At 45.4% G+C, this 16,249-nt stretch overlaps 1 protein-coding gene across 2 annotated transcripts in view; it reads right to left on the reverse strand.

Annotated features, from left to right (window-relative positions):
• kcnip4 (potassium voltage-gated channel interacting protein 4) overlaps positions 1–16,249 on the reverse strand; it is an 817,169-nt gene that overhangs the window by 15,327 nt on the left and 785,593 nt on the right. The window lies entirely within an intron of this gene.

Consider the following 16,249-nt stretch of genomic DNA (forward strand, 5'->3'; position numbering starts at 1 on the left):
TATAAAGTTAAGTTGATATCTATATTAGCAAGTAGTTACTGTAAATCAGGTACATGCACATCAATGTAATTGCTCACATAAAAAGAATTGTTGCATCAAACTGTATTAGAAATCATTTAATATGGTTGTGGTTCCAAAATCCATCTAAATATTGATTTGGTTCCTGGAAGAAAGTAGCTTTCAGACTCATGATCTACAAATTAACAACAACAAATGGTTTGTGGCCTGACAATCGTGAAATCACACAATATAGATAAATATACTATGTGCATTGTAAATTGTGTTGATAGTAAGATCTTCAGGGTCTTTTTTTCACTGTCTTAGAGAATTTCTATGTAATTTGTGTAATTAATGTATAATTTATACTTGTGTGTGTTCTTTGAGTCGGTGTGCCTGTAATGCTGCTGCATGCAAAATTTTTATTGTACCTATCCTCGCCCTGCTTATGTGGATCTCAGGGACCGTGAGGGTTGGTAGGGGGAGAGGAGGTCAGTGAGATATGGGGGGGCCAGATGGTGGAGGGCTTTGTAGATGAGGACCAGGATTTTGTAGGTGACCCGGTGGGAGATGGGAAGCCAGTGAAGTTGTTTGAGGACTGGAGTGATGTGATGCCAGGATTTGGTGTGGGTGATGAGTCGGGCGGCTGCATTCTGGACCAGTTGGAGTTGGTTGATGTAGGTGGAGCTGATGCCAAGGAGAAGTGAGTTGCAGTAGTCCAGTCGGGAGGAGATGAATGCATGGATGAGTCTCAGCAGCGGGAGGTGTGAGAGAGGGTCTGATTTTGGCGATGTTGCGGAGGTGAAAGAAGGAGGTTTTAATGACATGGCAGATGTGAGGCTCAAGGGAGAGGGTGGAATCAAAGATCACGCCAAGGTTGCGGGCCTGGGGAGATGGGGAGACAGTGGTGCCGTCGATGGTGAGAGTGGGGTTATTGATTTTACTGAGTGTGGATTTGGAGCCTATGAGGAGGAATTCTGTCTTATCGCTGTTGAGTTTGAGGAAGTTATGTTGCATCCAGGTTTTTATAGCTGACAAACAGGAGTTGATATGGGAGAGGGGGGGGGGGGGGGGAGGGTTGTGGAGGGATTTGGTGCCGAGGTAGATCTGGGTGTCATCGGCGTAACAGTGGAAGTCCAGGTTGAAGTGGCGGAGTATCTGACCAAGGGGGAGGATGTAGATGATGAAGAGGAGGGGGCCGAGTATGGAGCCTTGGGGAACGCCTTGAGTGACTGTGGCTGTAGCAGAGGTGTGGTTATGGAGAGAGATGAGTGGGATCTGTTGGAAAGGTAGGAACAGAGCCAGCTGAGTGCAGAACCTTCAATGCCAAGGTCCCCAAGTCTGGTAAGCAGGATGTTATGGTTCACTGTATCGAAGGCTGCACTCAGGTCGAGGAGGATGAGGATGTTGAGGGAACCAGTGTCAGCAGAGGTGAGGAGGTCGTTGAGGACTTTGAGGAGAGCAGTTTCTGTGCTATGGAGGGGGCGAAAGCCCGATTGGAGGGGTTCAAGTAAGTTATACGCAAGGAGATGGGAATGAAGTTGTGACGCAATGATACGCTCCAGGGTTTTTGAAAGAAAGGGGAGGTTTGAGATTGGGCGGTAGTTAATGAGAGAGGAGGGATCAAGACCAGGTTTCTTTAAGATTGGTGTGACAGCAGCAGTTTTGAAAGCGGAGGGGACAATTCCTTGGGACAATGAGGAGTTGAAGAGATTAGTGAGGTAGGGGCAGAGAACGGGGAGGCAGGACTTCAGCAGGGGAGTGGGGAGAGGGTCGAGGGAGCAGGTAGTGGGTTTGGAAGAGCTGATGAGTTTGGAGATTTCAGTAGCGGTGACCAGGTCAAACTGGGAGAGGAAGCAGTGTGGAGGAGGGGTAAGGAGGTCAGTGGAGATGTTGAAAGGAGGGGCCTTGGTAGGTGGTGGAGTAGATGCTGGGGAGTCGGGTACAGGGGATAAAGATTGATAGATGGTGCTGATTTTATCAGCGAAAAAATGGAGGAATGAGTTGCAGAGAACCGGAGTAGAGGTAGGGACAGTGTTGGCTCGAGGCTTGAGGAGGTTGCCCACTGTGGAGAAGAGGGTTCTGTGGTTTAGGCAGGGGTCGGTGAATATGGAGGAGAGGTAGGCAGATTTTGCAGCAATGAGGGCATCTTTGTAGGCAGTGAGGTGGAGTTTGTAAGCTTCATGGTGGACTGTGAGAGATGATTTCTTTGTGAGTCGTTCAAGTCGGCGACCAGTCTGTTTCAGCTTACGAAGTGCAGGTGTGTACCAGGGTGAAGATGTGTTAAAAGTTACGGTTCTTGTTTTGAGGGGGGCCAGAGTGTTAAGGGAGGTAGACAAGGTGGAGTTGAGATGGTTTGTGAGATCATCAGGTGAGATGGGGGTTGAGTCCAGGGGGTGAATGGTGGAGAGCAGGTCAGAGAGATGGTGGGGATCGATGGATTTTAGATTACGGAAGGTGATTTCTCTGAGGAAGCGGGGGCGAGGTGTCGGAGAAGGGATGGTGAACCGTATAAGCTTATGATCAGAGAGGGGGAAGTGGCATGGATGGAGGTCGAGTACCGGTTGATTTGTGGAGCAGACCAGGTCAAGGATGTGACCTTTGTCATGGGTGGGAAAGGTGACGTGCTGAGTGAGAGAGAAGTTGTCAAGTAAAAAGGCGAATTCTGATGCGAGCTTGCAGGTGGGGGAGTCCATATGAATATTTAAGTCACCAAATAGCAGCAGACGTGGGGAGAGGGATGAGGCAAGTGTGAGGAGTTCAGTGAAGACAGATAGGAAGGAGGTGTTTGGTTTAGGTGGCCGGTAAATGAGGATGACTGTCATGGAGGAAAGGGCTTTGAAGGCGAGGAATTCAAATGATGCTACTGGGGGGAGGGTGAGTTCAGTGATCCGAAAGTTCTGGTTAAAAATAACAGCGAGGCCACCTCCATGGCGGGAGGGGCGGGGTTTGGAGATGTAATTAAATCCAGGTGGGGATGCTTGATTGAGGGAGAAGAAGACATTGGGTTGTTGCCAGGTTTCAGTGAGCAGAAGGAAGTCCAGAGTGTTGTCAAGGATTATTTCATGGAGGGCAAGGGCTTTGTTGTTGAGCAACCCGGTGTTGAGGAGGGCAAAGTTGGCATTATGAGAGGGTGGAGGGATGGGGGCAGGCTAGAGAGATCTGAAGTTGTCCCAGTTGACAGTGCGTGCGGTCAGCTGGGATGGGGGGTGACGCGGTTGAGGGGGGGCAGAGCGTGGTAGTGAGCAGATGGATGGAATGGAATGTCCGTGGTTGAAGTAAACAAGCCTGCGTCGAGAGCCTCTGTGGATGAAACGGGGTCGACGTAGAAGTCTAAGCTGTTTAATTCTTCACCCAAACAGATCAGTTTTCAATGATTCACTATTCCCTCTTAGGCAGCGTCAACAGCATTTCTGCCACTTGCAGCAGTTTGGTCTTCACCGAGTCGGGGACATTCCCTCTGGTCTGTCTACCTGCTCACTTCCTCTGCAACTTAAAAATGTTTAATTTCCAATATTCCCTCGTTCTGTTGGAAGGTCATGAACCTTGCATGTTAATTTTGTATCTCTTTTAATAAATCCTGCTTGACCTGCTGAGTATTAACAACAACTGTAAAATAAAATAGATAATAGAAGTGAGAGAATGACAGAAACAAAGAGTGGATACGAAGGAGAAAAATATGTGGGTAGATGGGAGGAGGGGATAGGTGAAAATCGAGTGAAGTAGTCAAGTAAGGATGGGTCTGAAGAAGGGTCTCGACCCGAAACGTCACCTATTCCTTCTCTCCAGAGATGTTGCCTGTCTAGCATTTTGTGTCTACCTTTGATTTAAACCAGCATCTGCAGTTCTTTCTTGCACAAGTAAAGATGGGGGTGGGTTGAATGCCAAGAACATTGCAGCAGAACAGGATCTGCCAATGCTGTTTTTCCCAGGTACAGCAAGTCCCAACCATTCACCTGTATCACAACCTGTATCTTTTATTTCCAACCAGCGTTATGCCATTTGGCCTTCACCAATTCATAACAGTTAGAATCTCTCATCCACCATATTTGAGGCTTAGTACATCATAGGATTACAGACTCAGTAACAGGCCTTTTGACCCAACTTGCCAATACCAACCAGGATGCTGCATCTAAACTGTCCTAATTTGTCCTCATCTCAATGAACCTTTCCTATCCATGTACCATATGTCTTTTACATATTGTTGTTGTGCCTGGGGCTTGCTGTCCCCCGAAGGGAGTCCAACGGTGCTCCGGTGGCTGGGACGGCGTTCTGAGGCGGTGACCTGAGTCCTGTGTTCAGCCGCGGGCCAGCGGCTGCGTGTGCTGGACTGGTGGGCGGCAGCTTCGACCACCCCCGGGCCGCGGTGTTTGAACCGGCCCGTTTGCGGTGTTCGGTGAGCCGCGGGACTGTTGTACCATCGCCCGGTGGGGAATCGCCTCAGCGCAGAGGGAGAAGAGGAGGGAAGAGACAGTAACCCTAAGATTTTTGCCTCCACCACAGTGAGGAGGTGCTTGGAGGATACACTGTGGTGGTGTTAATTTGTGTTTATTGTTGTTTATTATTGTATGATTGTATGTATGACTGCAGGCACGAAATTTCGTTCAGACCGTAAGGTCTGAATGACAATAAAGGTATTCAATTCAATTCAATTCAACTACTTCCTTTGTCTGCTCTTTCCATATACCCACTATTCTCTATGAGAAAAAGTTGGCCCTCAGGTTCCTATTAAATCTCCCCCCATCCTCTCAATTTAAACCTACTCCTACTAGTTGTTGATTGTTCTAATTGACAGTGCATTCATCCTGTCTTTTCCTCTCATGATTTGATACTGCTCTATTGGATCACCCTTCAGCCACCTGCGATCCAACAAATAAAGTCCTAGATGTCAACCTCTCCCTATAGCTCTGACCATTGAGTACTGGCAACATTCTCAAAAGTCTTCTCTGCACTCTTTCCAGCTGAATGACATCTTTTCTATAGCGGGGTGTCCAAAATTGAACACAATACTCTGTGAAGTCTCACCAATGTATTGTACAACTGCTACGTAAGATCCCAAACTTCTATACTCAGTCTCTTTGTGCCAGGGAAATGGGCATTACTTATTTATGTTACCCTTTAGTGTCCATTTTAAGTTTGTTCCTCAGTTCTTTTATTGTTCATGAAAAGATTTACAGCTTGCTAGATCTCTATCTTCAGTACTGTATATGGATTGTCACCGGTCATAAATTGAAAAGGAACAAATATAATTATACTAGGTCTTTTGAAAGATGTCATCTGATCATTTGGCTTTTTCTTATTTTCAGTAGGAAATTGAGATCATAATATATACTGACGGTGGAAAATTGCTACATTAGCTGAAGATGTTTCATCCTGGCACCGTTCCATCCATTAATTTAGTTGCTTATGAATGTCCTGTGATATTGAATCTGATATGACTTGCAAAGTCCACTGGTTGCAATTGCAACCTGTAATTATCTTATATTCGAACATACCTCGCCTGAGTGTAAGGTCTGTCCTTCTTCTGGCATCAGACCTTTATCTGTTGTAGATCCACAGAGTGCTCCTTTCCCCAATCTTTGTAACATTATCTACTTCCTCTCTGAATACTTCCACTGAATAAACTTCTGAAACCATTTGGGAAAGAAAATTCCACAGATTCACCACCCTCTGCAAGAAGAAATTCCTGGGCACTTCAGTTTTAATTAAATGCATCTACTCATTCTACCGCTCTTTCATCTTACAACTGCTTCCCTTGTTCAAGTCTCTTACACTCATGGAGACATCTCATAATCTATTCTGTCATTCCCCCAGGGCCTTACATGTTTGAATAAGATCATGTTCATTATTCTAAACCCCAAAGAATACAGATCTAATTTCTGTGATGAGAATTAAATGCCATTTCTAATCACTTGCTGCACCTGCTTGCTAATGTTTTGATTTCATGCACAAGGACACGTAGAGCCCTCCGTATGCCATTTACAAGCTCTCTCAATTGGCTAAGTTTGACTTTTATTTCCTTCCCCTGAAGAGAATGATCACAACTTTGCTGCATTAAAAACCATTTGCCAAGAATTTTTGCAGACACTCAACTAACCTAATCCTGATACAGGGTTTAAATATCCTCATCACAGCATGTCCTCCCACCAATTTCTGTGTCATCAGCAAACTTGGATGGTTTATTAAACATTAAAAACAATTAAGATCCCACAAACAACTATAAACATTAAACAAACTCAATTTAAAAAAGTCACTTTCCGCTTCCTTTATGTTTCTCCAATTCCAAAGCAAATCAATGAGGTCACAAATAATCTGCCAATTTTTCACCTGGTGTGGAATCTGAGAATTGATCCCCCCAGGAGGGAAAACTCCCTTGGATTGTGCTTTTAGCTGACACAACACACAGTATTACCAACTGAGTTCAGGGACGTGCACACATCGAGGTCTTGGACTACAGTTGTAGAGTCACACAGCATAGAAACAGGCCTTTGGCCGAATTTGCCAACGCCGAACAAGATGCCCCATCTACACTAGTCTCACTGTTAATATTGGCCAAAATACAGCTATTATAAAATGAAGGATCATTGCATTAGCTGGGCCTCCTTGGCCTCTTTCTGTGAAAGTTGCAAGCTGAGAGTCATGGCTCCAAGGAGTCTGGACCCCAGATGGAAGTTAATGATAAGGAGAGGTCCAGATGTCCTTTCTTTGTTAAAATGTATGAAGGTTTGCAGAAAGAGATAAGAAGGTCCGCAAATGCATAGTGGGGATTGGTTATAGAAGGGGACGTGTAAAGCTATTGTTAATAAATTTGCAAAGTGGTTGTACTGCTGCTTGATGATTGGCTGAAGTGTGAAGCCTTGTTTGAATTGTTTATTCAACCTGGGAAAATGTTGCATTACTTAGTCCTTCCAGAAGCTTCTGACATACATTGTAATAGGATGCTTTGTAATTGGGTTAGGGAACTGTCAATAACTGTATAATGTGATCGATATGTGTGATTGGTTTGTAGGGGTTGCCTCCTCCAAGTAATGTCATGCCATTAGTTTGGAAGAGTATAACAGGGTGGATAATTCTTTGGGGTGGGCCGGTTGATTGTGACTTCTGTTTTGTTTGCACGAGATATGGTTGTCTTGCGTGAGTGGATCGGCAACCGTCCCTGCAGTTTGTTCTTCAATAAAGTAATGTTTTGGAACCACAGTTTGACTTATTGTTTGACTAAACCAGACTAAGGGGGTAAGTCTAGAACCAGAATTTACACCACCAGCCTGTAATTGGCCCATATCCTTCTAAACCTTCCTCATCCATGTACTGGCTAATTTAATTTTACCTGCAAATGCTGTTATTTGAAGATAATAATGCCCCTGTCCCACTTAGGAAACCTGAATGGAAACCTCTGGAGACTTTGCGCCCCACCCAAGGTTTCCGTGCGGTTCCCGGAGGTTGCAGGTGGTTGCCAGAGGTTGCACGTAGTGGAAGCAGGTAGGGAGACTGACAACAACCCCCGGGAACCGCACAGAAACCTTGGGCGGGGCGAAAAGTCTCCAGAGGTTTCCGTTCAGGTTTCCTAAGTGGGACAGGGGCATTAGGAAGTACTCCCAATTTTCCAAAGAACTTTGAAATTTCTCAATGCAATGCTGGAATTTTCATGAAAAATGGCTGTTACATTCTGCCTCAGAAATGAATAGGAAAAGGAAAGTTATTAATCCACCTCATTTAACTTGTGAGCCAATCCAAATGTTAACAGAGAGTAAACATCTCTGTAAAACATGCAGTTTTGGTCTCCTAATTCGAGGAAGGACATTCTAGCTATTGAGGGAGAGCAGCGTTGGTTCACCAGTTTAATTCCCAGGATGGCAGGACTGACATATGATGAAAGAATGGATCAACCGGGCTTAGATTCACTGGAATTTAGAAGGATGAGAGAAGAAACATATACAATTCTTAAGGGATTGGACAGGCTAGAAGCAGGAAAAATGTTCCCCATGTTGGGGGTGTCCGGAACCAGGCACCACAGTTTAAGAATATGGGGTAGGCCATTAAGGACTGAGATAAGAAAAAAACTTTCTCAGCTAGAGAGTTGTGAACCTGTGGAATTCTCTGCCACAGAGGCAGTGGAGGCCAATTCACTGGATGTATTTAAGAGAGAGTTAGATATAGCTCTTAGAGCTAATGGAATCAAGGGATATAGGGAGAATTGTAGTAAGGAACAGCAGATGCTGGTTTAAACTGAAGATAGACACAAAAAGCTGGAGTAACTAAGCGGAACAGGCAGCATCTCTGAAGAGAAGGAATGGGTGATATGACGTTTCGGGTCTGAAGTAGCATCTCGACCTGAAACGTCACCCGTTCCTTCTGTCCAGCATCTCTTCGATATGGGGAGAAAGCAGGAACAGGGTACTGATTCTGGATGATCAGCCATGATCATATTGAATGGCGGTGCTGGCTTGAAAGGAAGAATAGCCTCCTCCTGCACATATTTTCTATGTTTCTATGTTTCTATCCCTGTCAAAACTATTAGAAGGTTTAATTTGAGAAACATTGACTTTGTGAAACAGGTGATAGAAAAGGTGAAACATGGTGCATGTACCCTGGCTGAGCATTATCAGCTGAATGATAGACGATAATGGAAGATAGACACAAAAATCTAGAGTAACTCAGCGGAACAGGCAGCATCTCTGGAGAGAAGGAATGGGTGACATTTTGGATTGAGATAATGCTTGACAGTGCATGCATCAGCAGCACCTCACCAGTTGAAATGCAGAGAAGGAGATTTAGGAAAATAACTCTTTGATAATGTGATCAGTAAAACTCTGCATTTTGTAACAGCCTTCTAGGAGACATGATTGAAGAAAATAAATTACATTTGAAGACATTTAAACTTAGATATCAATCATAAAGTATTGCATCTTATCTCGAATTGTCTGTGAATGAAATTACCTTCAATTATCATACTTGTTATTTCTGATTCATCAAAGAAAACATTGGGATTTCTCAGTGTTACTAAAAGATGATGTGTTTAATGAATTGGTTCTGGAGATTGCAATGTAAGTAAAATTGACATAACTCTTTTTTTTGGTAAACTATGGCTTTAGTACTTTTGAAGCACCAGGATATATTGAAAGCTGCCACAACATTGGTTTCTCACCTTCTTAGAAAATCAAAAGTGAATGGTATATAGTAATTGGTAAAGATACATTGCTTTCAGATTACAAAGAATGGCCATAATTCAATAACACAGCCTGCAACTTGGTATGCTCAATGCCAGTAAAACTGGTACTGCTGAAATTTACTTGAAAATTCCAATTTTTGAAGACTATTATGGGCCTGTCCCACTTAGGTGATTTTTTAGATGACTACCAGCAACTAGGACAATGGAATTCACCAAAATCAGCACCGGCGGCAACCTACGTCACCTGGCGCCAACCTATGTTAACCTGGCGACAACCGACGACTGCCCAAATTGTCACCACTGTCGCCGAAAAATTTTCAACATGTTGAAAAATTGTTGGCAATTACCTGTAGTCGCCTAAAAAATCACCTGTGGGGCAGGCCCATTAGGAAGAACTTCTTTCCCATTTTTTGTAAGCTTTGGAGAGAGTTAACACTAGTCATTGATACCACTTGGTGTGAGATATTTGTAAACCCTGATACTTCTGGTGTCTCATTGAAACAAGAACGGAACTCACTATCAAAACATGGAGGGGACGGGGGACACAATCTTTTGACGGCCACACACGCATGCGCACGCTCACACACACGCGCGAGGCTTCGGAGGCTGAATCCAGCGCTAAAAACGGCGATTTTAAAATCGGGATCACATAAACTTGGGGGGGATGTCCCCCACCTCTCAAAACATGGGGGGACGTGTCCCCTCTGGCCCCCCCCGGGTTTTCCGCCGTTGCATTGAAATATCATCTAAGGTACTGCAAGGCCCAAAATTTATCTCCAGTAAGATGTGCAACCACATTGCGCTGATACATGACTGTAGCTGTTTACTCAAAGAAGGACCAGGGTTTCCGAATACTAAAAGCTCAAACTGGATATTAACTGAATAAAGAAAGGGTCAGACACTCTCTTACATCCTCGAGCAGACTGACTCAAGTTGGGATTCCTGTCGCAAAACTTTCAGGTGGATTTTAAGCTCATTCACCATCAAATATGAGAATAAACCGTAAAGACAAAATAGTCCCAATTCAATTGAACAGAAATTCGTTTTTTTTTAATACAGGAGAAAAACATCTACAAAAAGAGGACTACCAAAGCTGCCCCATCTTTCCTCACTGCTCTGGTCACAGGAGGTTGCCCTTCAAGGGCCCCATCACAATACGCCGAGCAGAACCCAGCACAAGGATGCTCGTAAAGAGAGACTGTAATACAAAGATGGGAGGCAGGTGGCAGAGTTTGCTCACGTTAGAGATCCAAGCGCAGTGGGCACTGAATGCATCTTACACATGTAAAAGACATTGAAAGCTGGAAGTTGCCAGCAAAGTGCCTGTAAGGGCACGACTGCCCTCGATAAATGTGTGCATTATTAGGCTCCTGCAGCCAAATGCATTTGTGCATTCAACAAAAATCAATGGTCCTCTGCTTTGCTGATTGAGCTAGTTTTGATGCAGCTCATCTCAGCAGAAACAGCCTAAAAGGATCCTGAGGCAAGTCCTCTGAAAATGAGGGTGATCCTGAATTTAACCTTGAGAGCAGGCACTTGTGAAGTGAACCTTTATTCGAGTCTGAAGAAGTGTCCCAACCTGAAACATCACCTATCTTTAGCACTTTGTGTCCTTTTGTGTAAGCCAGCATCTGCAGTTTCTTGTTTCTAAACTTTATATATCTTTATGTCACAAACAAACCTCCAATAGTAAATAAGCTCACTCTTGCAGTTCAAACAAAAAAGATCAACCAGTAAAGTGGGGAGCTTTCAATTTTTAGTGAATGCATCTGTTACATTCATGAATGGGAAGAGTTTTCAGATGCAGTATCCCAAAGCTCTCAAAAGTGCATCATTCATGCACTGAAAGTTACCTGTGAGGCAACTTCCTGCCACAACTACCCTTTGAATAAGGAAGTTGTCACCTGCATGCACTGTTTCTTCTCTAACCATGTGGAGGACTCATAGTTGCATGCATTAATTTGGTGTCCATAATTCCTGGGAGCTGTTGTGATAAGATTTAAAGTGTTAACCCTTGTTGGAGAAAAGTGCTACTAATTCCTAATGCCCACAATTCATGTCATACAAGAGAGGACACTGGTGTTAATGGATTTAGCTTTCTTGAGCTGTTTAAGAATATAAGTTAGATGCTAACAACACTTTTACCCTGGAAAATTGTGCAGCTACATTCTTAGATCAAGGCTTTGTAATTTGTACAAGTATGAAATACACAAAAAAGGCCGATATTTACTTGGAAGAAAATGTAGTTAATACCTTGTCCGTGGTTATAACCAGATCCCAATCCACCCAGACGATGTCCCCAAGACCATGACAATCGGGTTGTTCGAATGGCTGCGTACGCCCTTTGGATTGAAAAATGCCATGCAGGCGTTCCAAAGACACTTTGGACAGGGTCGGGAGGCTGCTGTTTGTCTTTATCTACCTCGACGACATCCTGGTCGCAAGCCACACCCAGAACGAGCACATCGAACACTTGTGGACTCTCTTCCAGCGCCTCCTCGACCACGGCTTCATTATCAACCCCGTCAAGTGCCAGTTCGGCCTCCGCTCCATCTCCTTTCTGGGGAACAGTGTGACACCTCAAGGCGTTGCCCCTTTAACCTCGAAGGTGGAGGCCATTCGGCAGTTTCCCCGGCCGCGCACGGTAAAGGGGTTGCAGGAATTTGTCAGCATGGTAAACTTTTACCATCGTTTTGTGCCAGCAGCAGCCAACATCATGCGCCCCCTTTTCCAGCGCCTCGCGTGCAAGTTGCAGGAGCTCGAGTGGTCCTCCAAGGCGGACGCGGCTTTCGAGGGTGCCAAAGCGGCCCTGGCCAATGCAACCATGTTGGTCCACCCGCGAGCCTCAGCCTCAATGGCCCTCACTGTGGATGCCTCTGACACGGCTGTGGGCAGCATCCTAGAGCAGCTCATCGATGGCCGCTGGCCTTTTTCAGCAGTCAGCTACGAGCCCCCGAGTGTAACTACAGCGCCTTCAACAGGGAGCTCTTGGCGTTATACCTAGCCATTAGGCACTTCCGCTACTTTCTCGAGGCTCGCCCTTTCACTGCCTTCACTGACCACAAACCCCTCACCTTTGCCTTGGGTAAGGTCTCTGACCCGTGGTCCGCCTGCCAGCAGCGACACCTCGCTTGTATCTCTGAATTCACGTCAGACGTGCAGCACGTCGTGGGTAAGCGCAACACCGTCGCTGACACTCTGTCCCGCCTCGTCCTTCCTTCCATCTCGGCCATAGACCACGGCGTGAATTACGAGGAACTGGCTGTGGCACAGCACGCGGACGCTGGGATGGCGGACAACCGCACTGCTGTTTCTGGCCTCCGGTTGGCTGACGTCCCGTGTGGAGCCTCGGGCACGATGGTCCTCTGCAATGTTTCCACAGGTCAACCTCGCCCCATCGTCCTCATACATTGGCATCGCTGGATTTTTGACTCCATCCACGGTCTGGCCCACCCGTCCATACGGGTGACCTCTGCGCTGGTGACGGACAAATTTGTTTGGCACGGTCTCCACAAGCAGGTGGCGTCCTGGGCCCGTGCCTGCCTTCCCTGTCAGACCTCCAAGGTCCAGCGGCACGTGCGGCCCCCGGTGCAGGATTTTGCTGTCCCTGCGGGCCGCTTCCTGCACATTCATGTTGACCAGGTGGGGCCGTTGCCGACATCCCGCGATGCCAACCACTTACTCACTGTCGTGGATCAATTCACGAGTTGGCCGGAGGCTATCCCGCTTTCGGACACCTCCGCCGCATCTTGCGCCCGGGCCCTGGCGGCCAACTGGATTGCCCGGTTTGGGGTCCCATCAGATATCTCCACCGACCGGAGGGGCCCAATTCACTTCCTCTTTAAGGTCTTCCCTTGCTCAGTTGTACGGGGCGTGGTTACATCACACCACCGCTTACCACCCACAGGCCAACGGGCTCGTTGAGCGCTTCCACCGCCACCTCAAGTCGGCATTGAAGGCTCGGCTCACGGGCCCGGACTGGGTGGACCAGTTGCCGTGGGTGCTGCTCGGGATCCGCACCGCCCCCAAGGAGGACTTAGCCTCTTCATCCGCTGAGCTCGTGTACGGCTCGGCCCTGAGGGTACCTGGGGACTTTCTCCCTGCCATCCGGGGGCAAGTGGACTCTGCCCCGGCGTTGCTGGCGACCCTCCTGTGCTCACCTTGCGGCACGGGTTGATGGCGGTGCACGTGCCGTCGGGTCTTCAACATTGTATGTTTGTTTTCGTTCGCAGGGATGCTAACAGATTCCCGTTACAATGCATCTACGAGGGCCGTTCCGGGTGTTGCACTCTGGAGTCGCCACCTTCACCTTGGACGTGGGGGGCCGGGAGGAGATCAACTCCGTCGCCCGACCCTGCCCATGTCGAAGTTGACAGCCTGGCGGTGGTTGCGTAGCCCCATGTAGAGGTCGTCCGTCGGCCGTACCAGCTGCACATGTTGTGCCTGTTTCCCCCGACCCGGTTGTACCCGTTTCTCCCGCCCTGTTCTGGTCCTGGCCTTGTTCGGCCATACCCTTGTAACGCCCGCCCTGTCACATATACCACACGTTCTGGTCGCCGTGTCCGGGCCCCTGTTCGGTTCCGTACCTCGAGTTCTGGGGGGGGGGGGGTCTGTAGCAACACCTGGTGGTGACTTTGATGAGTCAAACTCTCGGATTGGCTGCACCGATCACGTGGGTGCGGGGGGGCGACTTTCGCTCGCTTTTTACCGAGTTGTATCAGTATATGGAAGTAGCATCACGTTTTTGGCTGTCTTACCGACCTGAGTTAATTCGTTGTTTTGCCGTTGCAAAATAAAGCAATTTAAATTCACTCACTGTCTCGACTCGCCAAACTACTTGCCCAATGTAGTTTGTGCAGAAAAGTTTTAAGAGAGCTTCAGAGAGATTGAGCTACAAGGAAGTTTATTCAGTGTTTGTCTCCAAAGTCATTATGGAAAATAAGTGAGCAACAAAAATTCAGTTTTAATATATTTTTCATTTTCCTCAGAGGGCTATTTTGAATCAAAACAAACTCTTATTGAATATTTTTCAAAGCTAGTTGCAGCTGTTTTTTTGAGATAAGTAGGATGTTCCCTCGTAGTAATGCATTTAAATGGTTTTATATCAGCATTCTTGGCAGCAGGGTCCTCGACTTGCCAGGAATAGGAAATTAAATGAGAGGTGAGGCTAAAACCATATGGACTTTTATGCAACTAAAAAACAGATACTGAAATTCCATTACTGATGATTTGAATGTATTTTGCTGCTGTGATAATTGGTGCAGATTAATGGACATTTTTATGAGCGCAATCTTCAGTTACATTCTTTAATCTTGGTAACAGATTGCAATTTATTTACCTGAATGCCCCAGAAAGTATGTGGAGATCCAGAATCACATTATGGTGGGTAATATAGAAACATATCACATGAACCATTCTGTTCATTATGCTTTTCCTGGGTCTTTGAAAAAAATACTTAATCAACCTAGAATTTAAGGGAGGTCCTACACCTGGTCTATCCCTACTTAGTTATCTAACACCCTTCCAAATGTCACCATGTAGTCTCCTTACATGTTTCAACCACCGTATTCCAGAAAATAATATGTTGCTGAACTTTGAGGTTTTCTTAAATTTAATCCCTAGATTCCTGATTTCCAAAGGAAACAATTTATGTTTGTCTTCATGATCAAAATCCCTCTTGAACATCAAAATTTGAAAGGGGTACAAACTGCCAAAGATGTTTGTCTTTCAACAGGAGTGAAATAGATATTGAACGTGAATCTGTGAATCTGCCTCTTCAAATGTTTGATATTAATATAAAACGCTGCTGCTAATTACTGATTACCATCATTTGCATTTCCCAGCAGGTTTAACAAAGATTAGACAATTTAATGTATTAACATGAGTTTCCTGGACCCAATTCCCCTGAAAGGATGGAGGCTGCAGATGCTGTAAGCTTCAGGATGGTTCAGTAATCATTGGATACCTTGAGAGTTTTAAATATAGGACACATGACCCTAGAGGAGGAGATCTGCAGGGGAAGGAACGGCCAGGGTCCACATGCAGGGGCAGATGTTCCCACATCATCGTGTCCCTACCTCCTGCAGAAAGTTGGAATTACTCTATCTGTCTTCATGTCCCCCTTCCATTCCTCCTTTACACCAGGTGGGGCATCTAGGAAGTTAACCATGATTAAGATCTTCCCTTGATGTCTCTTGGCATGTACCCAATGTGCAAAGAAAATTCACATGTGGCATCAACCAATTTTGATCATGTTTGTGGTACAGTCAACAACATTCATTGATAGCACATGGTATTTTATATGCAAGATTTTTGTAAACCCAAGCATTCTTTTTTTTCTGGAGTTCATTTCTCTCAAATGATGTCATTCATAGTACTCATTATTCAATTCCAGTAAGGATGTTCCACCAAGAGAAATGCAAGAGATTGCAGATGCTGGAATCTTGAGCTAAAAGCTAACTGCTGGAGGAACTCAATGAGTCAGGCTGCATCTGTGGAGGGAAATGGACAGGTGATATTTCTATTTGTGGTTTTTCTTCCAATTGGGGATTTTGACCCCTAATGCCTGCTGTTCCTAAAACAGACGAGATACATGAGAGAGCCTTTATTACTATTCTGAAGTTGGTGCACATGATTGCTTCTGTTTTATTAACCCATTTAAAATTGCATTTGGAAGAATACAAATATAGTTGTAACAGAAAATCTGCATTGTACACATTTCTTGTCAGATTGTTTCAATAAAAAGTCCTGAAACAATGCTGCGTTATCAAGACTTTACCACTGTTCCAGCAAGAATTTGCAAAAAGTCTGCCTACAGAAGGTAACAACTGAGAAAACATTCAACATTTTCTAATCAAATATTTGTGATTTTAACTCAGTTTCACTGCAAAATATATTCACAAAAATACATTTGAATGTAAGAACATGAGAAATAGGATAGGTAGAACACTGCCTTCTTCATTTAGCAAGTTCATGGCTGATTTTTTACCTCATCACCAATTTCCAGCATTAACCCAATGTTCATTGTTTCCTCATACAATCTATAAATCTTGTTTTTTAAGTCTTGGGCTCCATAGGCGTCTT

Source organism: Amblyraja radiata, chromosome 1 (assembly GCF_010909765.2).
Source record: "Amblyraja radiata isolate CabotCenter1 chromosome 1, sAmbRad1.1.pri, whole genome shotgun sequence".
NCBI lineage: Eukaryota > Metazoa > Chordata > Chondrichthyes > Rajiformes > Rajidae > Amblyraja > Amblyraja radiata.